This window comes from Gossypium raimondii, chromosome 5 (assembly GCF_025698545.1).
Source record: "Gossypium raimondii isolate GPD5lz chromosome 5, ASM2569854v1, whole genome shotgun sequence".
Classification (NCBI taxonomy): domain Eukaryota; kingdom Viridiplantae; phylum Streptophyta; class Magnoliopsida; order Malvales; family Malvaceae; genus Gossypium; species Gossypium raimondii.
In genome coordinates, this window is record NC_068569.1 from 39,735,063 (window position 1) to 39,745,205 (window position 10,143).

The following is a 10,143-nucleotide window of genomic DNA, read 5'->3' on the forward strand; positions in this document are numbered from 1 at the left end:
ATAGAAAAAAGTGACTATCATGCCCTTTTCTGATGAATCATATGGTCTTGCGACTTCATCTACTAATAAGAATAAGGTTAAAAAATGACTGTAATTACAATTGAAACGACTGAAAAAGATATATGAGTTAATATATGCTCCAAAGTTGAAAAAATCATAAACATTATGAAAAAGGTCTGGGTTTCTAGATTCCATAACCCTAAACCCTAAACTTGAATGAAATAAATAGAATTTGAATGATTAATGAAAAGAAAATAATAAAATCAAAATCATAATAAAAAATGAAATTCTAAATTATTAAATGAATAATTTATTTTAATTATACTTAAATTAATGTGTTTGCTCGCGGTAATTGTGGCCTCTAGGGAGAATCGATGACTGCATCTTTAAGGCATTTGCTAGTACTAGTACATCTGAGAATTCTTAATTGGCTGGTTGTAAATAGCCCCGGGACTATGGAACAAAGGATTATCCCAGACACCTACACCGAGGTATTGACGGTGATTCTCAAATATCGCCCGTTCATAATTTCAATTTTTATTTGTTGAGTATCAACTTAAGCCTTTAATAAAATACTTCTTGTAGAATATCAATAGATATTTCAACCCATTATTTTCTATTACAAAAAAAAAATGAAACATTCCATTAGCTTATAAATCATTACACGGATCAGAGGGTGGATACGTAAAAGATATTTTTTTTTCTTTTCCATCACTTTGACATGTATAAAAAAAATATTGTGACATTTCATTTTTTATAGAATTTTCAACCCGGTCATTTTTTATATATCGCAAAGGTCAATTTTATCGTTTAGAATAAAAAAGAAGTGTCACAAGAGGTTTTTCAATCAATAATAAAAGGTCTACTCGATATAAATGAGGAGTTAATGAAACCTGTTCAAAGAAATCTTTCAAAAAATTATCAATGAATCCGAAAGGTTCCTTATTAGAACATGGTATTTGATTCGCCAAATACATCATTATTTTATATTCTTTCATATGTATGGTGCAACCCGATCCATGTTTTTTAAGTATCATACATACAGATTTATATAAGATATTCATGGATGCAAACTCATAAATGGTTGAATCATACACGCAGATCTTCACAAGAAGAAATTCTAGGTATAACTTTGTCATGAAGCTTAGGGAACAAATTTGCGGATTACCGTAACCTAAATCATAAGATAAATCCAAAGGATTTCCTTATCTTGTATGTGCCCATGGCCAGAGGGGTTGATATATATCTCCATAGAGTCTCATACCTAAAAGAACCCACCTAAGGTTATCATAAACTTGTGCGTATATATCTCCATACCATCCAACCAAACCTTCGCAAAACCAAATGTCATGCATATACATTCTCTGCACAACCCGTCCAAACCTCCGCAAAAACTAATAACATGTGGTGCAGGGTGTACAACATGACATTTCTTCAACATTCATCTTTCATTACATTCCTCCATACTCCAGATGTCATTCATTTTTACGTCTGACATATAACAAGTGCACAACTAAACATACTATTAATAACGCAACACAGATCATACCAAACATATCATCTATCAGACCATTTCAATGATAACCTCTTTAGTAATTACTTTACCAATAGTTGTAACATCCCAAAATTCAAAGGTTAGTAGAATCGAGTTTGTGAATCGAGAGAGAGCGGTCATGCCTTAGTTTTTGAGATTATTAATACATTTTTAGGAAATAAATGAGGTATTGGTTTGTTGGTTATGTGTTAGTGAAACTGTAACACCCCTAACCCGTATTTGCTGCCGAATTAGGGTTATGAACCATTATCGTATAATAAAAAACATTTAAACATGATATCATCCCATAAATAAATCACATCATAAACCATTCATTCATATGCATACTATCCCTATATTGAGCCCTTGAGGCCCTAAAAATATCTTAGAAGCAAATTGGACCAAATTGAAATAATTTGGAAAGTTTAGGAAAAAGATGCAAAATTTGCAAAACAAGGGTCACATGCTCGTGTCTCAAGCCATGTAACTTTCGAACTAGGGACACACAACTGTGTCCCAGCCCGTGCCCTCACCCGTGTAACTCTCTGAGTAGAGCCACATGGTTGTGTCACATGCCCATGTGCCAAGCCGTGTAACTCTCAAAGTTGCTCCACACTCCCGTGTTTCTGGCCTTGTGTTAGGCCGTGTAACTCACTGACTTGTAACCTTAAGAAATTCTCAGATGACAGATAGCTGTGTCGCCAAGCTGTGTACTTCACATGGATGAGTCACATGCCTGTGTTTCAAGTCATATGAACCCAAATTTCACCTAATCAAGCCATTTCATAACCTAACCCTACATGAACATTCAAATCATTTGTGCACACTTAAAAGGGGACCTAAACAACACCCAAACATACACCAAATTGCCATTTCAAGATCCTAGTCCAACTAACCAATATGCCATTCAAATGCACCACAATTATAACAACACAACATTTACCGAAACATGTGAACATTACCTAATTCCATGCATAAAGACCTCATACTATTATATGCCTAAAACATAACATAATTGACCATTTCTAGGTCAACATATTGTAACAAAATGCCATGCACATCAATTAGCAAAAGTGACCAAATGGACTTCCCTAATCAAGCGTTATAAGTCCATCAACCGTACTTAAACATCAAGGCACAATCGTACCAAATTACCATTTACATATTCATCAAAGCAGCATTATAAACCACCTTATACATGTTAATATTATCATTTCCAAACATAATAACCTAGTTCAAATATGAACTAAAACATGTCACATGTAACCATTTTCAAACCATCATCAACATGCCAAGAGAACCATATCAACAAGCACTTAAAAGTAACCAAAATCATATAACTTGGTAAGGCATCAAGGTGTACCAAACCAACATAGCTTTCCAAAGCTTATACATACCAAAAGAGCATTAACACATGCACCATAATACCATTACAAATCACCCTATACATGCCATTATAAACCTTAGCCAAATTACTAAACAACTGTCGAGTTGTCCACTGGATAGTGTGATAGATCTCCAACGAACTTCCAACCGATCGAGCTTCCGATAATTTGTAAAGCAAAGGAAAATAACTACGTAAGAAATGAATGCTTAGTAAACTCGTATAAACTTTAAACATAACATACCATTTCAATAATGAACTTTATAGAATAAGTATAAGCCTTTACCAATGCCATAAGCTTAATAAAAGCCTATATAACACCACCAAACTCACAAGTTATCATACTTTTCATGATACATATGAAATCAACCATATATATATAAACATAACATTTAATTCATTATTGTTACCATACGATCATGTTTCATTTCATTTTCTTACTTATCGTTTCCAATACCATGAGTTTAATATAAGTCTATTCAAGTATCATCAAGCACACATGTTAGTAAATTCATTGATAAATGATAAGCTATAAAAGTAACTATTTTAATCTCATTCTTAAAGCATTTTTGGATGATTAATTATGCAAAGTAGTGAATTTGATACTCCTAATCCTTTGAATTCATGTTTCTATACCTAGGAGAGCATTTGGGAGCGAAAGGAGCAAAAAATGAGCTAAAATCAAGTAAAAAAAAGCTTGTTTTAGGATCCATATGGGCTGTACATTTCCACATGGGTTGGCCACAAGCCCATGTGCCAGCTCGTGTCAATTTTGCACTCTACCTTCCAAATACGTGAAAAAAAATCAAATTTTTAGGCTTTCTAAACATTCTAAAGATTATAAATACCAATTAGAAGAATAGAGAAGGGGGAAACCAGGGTAGATCGAAGAAAACACATGAAGAACACCATCAGAATCAACTCGGAAGCGGATCTCCATTAAGATAGAAGATCTCCGTTTAATTTCTTTCGAAGTTTTATTGAGTTTCTTATGTCTTGTGGTTATTCTGACTTTGAGATGTTTCTATTCAGAATTATGAACTAAACTCCCTAGATACCTAGGGAGGATGAACGTATGATGAATCCTCTTATTTAATTTCTGTTTTAATGCGATAAATATTTGATTCTTGTTCTTAGTTAGTATGCTTATTTCATGTTTTAATATTTCTGGGATATTAATTCATATTTAATATGCTTAATTTAGTGGAGAAAAAGTCCCTGTTTAGGAGTAGATCTAGCATAATTGAGTGGAGTTGTATGCAATCCTAGAAATAGGATGACATAAATCTACCAGATTAGATTCAAATCTAATAAGGGAATCCATAGATTGAGTTACTGCGACGATAGGGGTTTTAATTAGAAAGAGATTTCAATTAATCAATCTAGAGTCAGTTGTTCTTACTCTCGAAAGAGATATTAACATAATTTAGGGACTTCTACGGATCAAGACACAAGTGAATAAATCGTTTAATTCAGATTCATACTAAAAGGTGAAGTCTAGGTGGATTCTTTTCTGGGTATTGTCTATCTCATTAGTTAATATTTGATTATTTCCTTGATTTATTCTCTGTTGTGTTCTTAGATAAATTAGTTTAGCAATTTTAGATTAAAACACATCACCCCAATTTGTCGACTAGATAATAAGAAGACGGTAATTACTAGTACTTTTAGTCCTCCAGATACGATATTCCCTACTCACCATAGCTATACTATTGTTCGATAGGTGTGCTTACCTTTGTCATATTTATAGTTAGTTTAGTGACCATCAAGTTTTTAGCGTCGTTGCCGGGGACTAAAATATTAGGAGCACTTTATTTTTATTAATTTAGCCATTTTTATTTTTTATTATGATTTTTTAGTTTATTTTTTATTTGCTTCTGGCAGGTTCTTTTATTTTATGATAAGAAGAAACCTGTCGGGACCATTGTTATTTGACAGTGAGATTGAAAGTACTGCTCACAGAAACCGTAGAAAAGTAAGGCAAAGTCTACAGAATATAGTAGACGAACATGAGGATATTATTATTGTTGAAAAGATAGGTGATAATCAAAATAATCAACTACCTCCTGTAGTTGCTGCAAATCCTGTAGCTCCTGCTCTTATTCATTATACTATGTATGGTTATGCTGCAAATCGATTATTGTGAGACCCACTATTGTTGCAAATAATTTCGAACTAACATCGAACACTATTCAGATGATTCAATAATTTGTTTAGTTCTATGGTTTGCAAGACGAAGATCCATATACTCATTTTGGCCAGCTTTCTAGAAATCTGTGATACTTTCAAAATTGACGGTGTCACTGACGATGCCATTCGCCTACGGTTGTTCCCATTCTCATTAAGGAACAAAGCTAAGCAGCGGTTGTACTCTTTACCATGAGGTTCGATCACTACATGGGATTAAATGACCGAGAACTTTCTATTGAAGTACTTCCCTCTAGCTAAGACAACCAAGTTGAGGAATGACATCTCTTTCTTTGTGCAGATTGATTTAGAGATGCTATATGATGCACGGGAGAGGTATAATGATTTATTGAGAATGTGCCCTCACCATGAGTTACCTCTATGGCTACAAGTTCAAACCTTTTACAATGGTTTGAATCCCTCAACTAGGTAACTAATCGACGCAGCAACTGGTGGAAATCTGAATAATAAAACACCCGAAGCAGCTTATGAATTTATTGAGGAGATGTCACTGAATAATCATCAGTGGAAAGTCATGAGGGTGAAGCCAATGAATGCAGTCGGTGTCTTTAATTTAGATGTGATCACCATGTTATCAAACTAGGTAGAAATATTAAACAAGAAATTTGATGATTTATATCTTTTTACCCAGGTAAATCCCATAATGCAATGCAATGCAAATGGAGGTGGAATAAATAATCCAGAATATATACCCTTCAGTCCTAGCATGGAGAATGAGCATATAAATTATATGGGTAATAATTCTAGAACTCAAAATAACCGTTATAGTAATAACTATAATGCAGGTTGGAGAAAGCACCCAAACTTTTATGGGGTGATCAAGGAACCTAAAGATCACAACCCCTTTCGGGCTTACAACAACCTTATCAACCAGAGAAAAAGCCGAACCTTGAACAGATGTTGGCAAAATTTATTTTGGCATCGAAGACTCATTTTTCAAAAATCAATACAACTTTGAAAAATCAGCAAGCATCAATTCTTAGGCTTGAAAATCAAGTTGAACAACTTGCTAAATTGGTATCAGAAAGGCAATAAGGTAGTTCACCTAGTAATACTGAACCCAAAGTGTTGGCTGAACCCAAAAAGAAGCTGCAACAGGAAACTAATAAGGCAAATGATGAGGGAGTAAAACCCGAAGAATTTCAGACACCAGTAGTTAAAGAATATAAACCACCGATCCCATATCCGGAAAAGTTAAAGAAAGGCCGCATGGATGAACAATTTGGTAGATTTCTTGAACTCTTTAAACAATTACATATCAACTTATCTTTTATTGAAGCTATTTCGCAGATGCCCACATATGCAAAATATTAAAAGAGCTATTAACAAACAAAAGGAAGTTTGAAGAACCATCCACTATGGAACTCAACGAGGAATGTTCAGCTATTCTCCAAAATAAATTGCCAACTAGGCTGAATGATCCAGGAAGTTTTACTATCCCTTGTTTCATTGGTAGTTTAAATATTGAGAAAGCATTAGTTGATTGGGGTGCTAGTATTAATTTGATGCCTTATAAAATGTTCAAGCAACTTGGTCTTAGGGAACCAAAACTTACTAGGATGAGTATTCAATTAGCCGATAGATCTGTTAAATATCCTACGGGTATTATTGAAGATGTACTTGTAAAGGTAGATAAATTCATATTCCCTATTGATTTTGTTGTGCTTGACATGGATGTGGGTAGTGAGGTGCCTTTAATTTTAGGTCGCCCCTTTTTAGCCACTACTAGGGCTGTCATTGATATGGGTGATGGTAAACATGTGTTGAGGGTAGGTGATTAAGAGATCACTTTTAAAATCTAAGATTCCATATGATTCTCTAGAGAAGATGATTCCTGTTATTTTATTGACTCTATTGATCATGTTATTCAAGATTCATTACGAGAAATTATTCATAAGGACACGTTGGAACTGTTTCTTGTTCAATGAGAGGAGGTAGATGACGATAATGCTGTTATAAGTGAGACAAAAATTGATTTAGATTCAAATGAGTCTTCACTGAGACAAAAAATTTATGAGGACATTGAGGTAAATAGGGAATTAAAATTAAAACCCTCTATTGAAGGACCTTCCAAATTGGAACTGAAGCAATTACCAAATCACCTAGAGTATGCATTTGTTGGAGACAATTCTACATTACTAGTGATTATTGCTTCAGATTTAAAGCCAAATGATAAATATGAGTTATTGCAAGCGTTGGAGGAACATAAAAAAGCTATAGCATGGAAGATTTCTGACATCAGAGAGATCAGTCCTTCTTTTTGCACACATAAAATCTTAATGGAAGACGAGTACAAACCATGTGTGCAAGCTCAAAGAAGGTTAAATCCTAATATAAAGGAAGTTGTTAAGGTTGAGGTTATTAAACTTTTAGATGTTGGGATTATTTATCCTATTTCTAGTAGTACTTGGGTGAGTCCTTTGCAGGTTGTTCCTAAGAAAGGAGGCATGCTGTTGTGGCTAACGAGAAAAACAAGTTGATTCCAACAAGAACAGTCACGTGATGAAGAGTTTGTTTTTATTATAGGAAGTTGAACGATGCCATAAGTAAATATCACTTTCCTCTACCATTCATAGATAAAATGTTGGAGAGATTATCTGGTCACATGTATTATTGCTTCCTAGATGAACTTTCTAGCTATTTCCAAATCCCGATAGCTCCCGAGGACTAAGAAAAAATGACATTTACATGTCCATATGATACATTTGATTATCGAAGAATGCCTTTTGGATTGTGTAATGCTCCTACAACTTTTCAATGTTGCATGTTAGCCATCTTTGATGAACTTGTAGAAGACATTATGGAGGTATTCATGGACAACTTTTCAGTATTCGATAATTCTTTCCACCTTTGTCTTAAAAATTTAAAAGGAGTTCTAATGAGATGTGAGGAAACGAACCTTGTGCTTAATTAGGAAAAATGTCACTTCATGGTTTGGGAAGGGATTGTGTTAGGCCATAAAATTTCTAGTAGAGGGATTAGGGTTGATAGAGCAAAAATTGAAACCATCGAAAAACTACCTCCTCCTATTTTAGTTAAGGCTATTCGAAGCTTTTAGGACATGTTGGATTCTATAGAAGATTTATAAAATTTTTTTCTAAAATAGCTAAACCCTTAACTAGTTTGCTAGAAAAAGATGTGCTATTCAATTTTAGTCAGGAATTCTTATAAGCATTTAATATTCTTAAGGAAAAATTAATTAATGCCCTGATTGTGGTTGCACTTGATTGGAATTTACCCTTTGAACTAATGTGTGATGCGAGTGATTTTGTAGTAGGTGCAGTTCTTAGATAGCGAAAAGACAAGCATTTTTAACCAATCTATTATGCTAGCAAGACTTTGACAGATGCACAAGAAAAGTACACTACTACAGAAAAAGAATTGCTAGTTGTGCTTTTCGCATTTGATAAATTTAGACCATATTTAATATTTTCTAAAGTTGTTATTTACAGTAACCATTCCGCTCTTCGTTATCTTCTAACTAAATCGAATGAAAAACCTTGACTTATAAGGTGGATTTTATTATTACAGGAATTCAATTTAGAAATCCAAGATAAGAAGGGAGCTGAAAATCTTGCAGCAGATCACCTTTCAAGATTAGAGAATCCCCATCTCAAGGAGCTTAATGAGAATGAGATAACTGACTCGTTTCCTGAGGAACAACTCTTGGTTATAACCGATTTTGAAGTCTCTTGGTTTATGGATATTGTGAATTCCTTGGTCATTAATATCCTACCAAAAGGGTTGACACATAATCAAAAGAAGCAATTCTTTGCCGATGTGACATTATTTTTGGGAACACCTTTTCTTTTTCGTGTATGTGCAGATCAAGTAATTCAAAGGTGTGTTACAAAATCAGAAGTGAATAAAATCTTTGAGCACTACCATTCAAGACCGATAGGAGGACATTACAGTGGAATTAGGACAGCACATAGAACGCTTGAATCAGATTTTTATTGGCCCACACTATTCAAGGATACTAATAGGTATGTTACTTCTTATGATAGATGCCAAAGAACAAGTAATATTTCTAAACGTGATGAAATGCCTCAAACTTATATGCTTTCATGTGAAATTTTTGATGTATGGGGTATTGATTTCATAGGCCCATTTCCTAGCTCTTTTGGTAATAATTACATTCTAGTAGTAGTTGATTATATGTCAAAATGGGTAAAAGCTCAAACTTTACCTACTAATGATGCTAGAGTGGTAGTTCAATTTCTTAAGAAGCTATTTTCTCAATTTTGAACACCTAGAGCGATTATTAGTCATAAGGGTACACATTTTTGTAATGCTCAATTTGATAAGGTCCTTAAGAAGTATGGGGTGCATCATAGAACAACTACCCCTTATCACCCTCAAGCTAGCAGGCAAGTTGAAGTTGCGAATCAAGAACTCAAATGCATCCTAGAAAAACTGTGGATTCAAATAGAAAGGATTGGGTGATAAAAGTAGATGATGCTTTATGGACTTATAGAACTGCGTATAAAACACTCATATGAACATCTCTATACAGACTTGTATATGGAAAGAGTTGTCATTTACCACTTGAAATTGAACATAAAACATTCTGGGCAATAAAATTTCTAAACTACGACCTTAAACTTACAGGTTTGAAGAGATTGATGCAGCTAAATGAGTTAGACGAGGGACGAGCTAATGCTTACGAGAATTCAAGACTATATAAAGAAGAAACAAAGAGACATCACGACGCTCGTTTGAAGTAGCCCAAACAATTCACAGTTGGGGATCGTGTCCTTTTATACAATTCAAAGCTCAAATTATTTCCCGAAAAGTTGAAATCAAGATGGTTAGGTCCATTCGTGGTACAAACTATTTTCCCGTACGGTATGATAGAGGTAACACATCTGGCATATGGAATACTCAAGGTAAACAGACATTGACTCAAATTTTATAGTGGTGATGATTTTATAGATGATAGAGAGGAGCATTGGCTCCAAGAACCACCGTAACCATACATAAGGTAAGTCGAGCTTAGACTTTAAATAAACGCTTC

General features: G+C 34.1%; 1 non-coding gene across 1 annotated transcript; it reads right to left on the reverse strand.

The window, feature by feature from the left end:
• Positions 1 to 5,373: 5,373 nt before the first annotated feature.
• On the reverse strand, positions 5,374 to 5,480 carry LOC128041420 (small nucleolar RNA R71). Its single transcript, XR_008196441.1, has one exon. It is a non-coding gene; the product is annotated as a small nucleolar RNA R71 (small nucleolar RNA).
• Positions 5,481 to 10,143: the final 4,663 nt, after the last annotated feature.